The following is a 1,038-nucleotide window of genomic DNA, read 5'->3' on the forward strand; positions in this document are numbered from 1 at the left end:
GGCACCATATGGGTCACCTCCTGGGTGGGGACTGAACTCATGCTGAAGTGGCTTTAGTTTCTCAGTGCTGTGCTTTAAGCCGCTGCACCCAGATCCATCATATTTCAAAGACTCAGTAGCTCAAGTGGCATGTGGCGACCCATTTGGACACAGATCAGAGCTAGAGCTCCTTGATCGAAGACTGGAGCAGTTATAATATTCTAACATTTGACTATCTGTGCTTTTGATGCTCCCAGTTCTGGTGTGACATTCCAGAATCCTAGAATTCAAATAGTCTATAATTAGCATCATAAGATTTCTTTGATTAAGGAGTCCAGATCTATTAGAGTCTTCAGTAAATGACTTACATAAGGTGTCAGCAAACTCCAGCCAGTCTGGCCCCTCTCCTTGTTTTTGTAAATAAAGTTTTATTGGAACACAGCTCTGGCCCCTTCCATCTATGGCTGCTGTTATATTACCAGGATAGAGTTGAATAGTGATAATAACAGACTATGAGTGACTCTTGTCCAACAAAAACTAAGCTATTTTCTTTCGTTCCTTTACTGAAAAAGTTTTCTGATCCTTGATCTAGATATTCCAAGATTCTCAGTTGTATGGTTTTACATTCAGATGTTTATTTGACTGTATACACATCAAACACATTTTTTTCCCATGTATCAGAAATAATAATAGATATTGTTCAAAGCCACTGTGGTTTCCTCATTTTAGCCATTTGTTATGTTGAATGCTATGAACTTGTCCAACTTCATCCTACAAAGGAGTGATGGAGCGTAATCATTTTTTATTATCTTTTTAAGTTGGTGGTAAAATACACATAACATAAAATTCATGGTGGTCTACAATTGTCTCACTATCAAGTTCCATAACATTTTCATTGCCTCAACAGAAACTCTATAGCCAGTAAGTAACTTCTTCCCACCAAGCCCCCAATCCCATCCTGCAGCTCTGGTAACCGTCTGCTTTCCGTCTCCACTGATTTATTTATTTATTTATTTATTTATTTATTTATTTATTTATTTATTTATTTATTTATTTATT

This window comes from Condylura cristata, unplaced genomic scaffold (genome assembly GCF_000260355.1).
Source record: "Condylura cristata isolate star-nosed mole 26May11 unplaced genomic scaffold, ConCri1.0 scaffold00041, whole genome shotgun sequence".
Classification (NCBI taxonomy): Eukaryota; Metazoa; Chordata; class Mammalia; order Eulipotyphla; family Talpidae; genus Condylura; species Condylura cristata.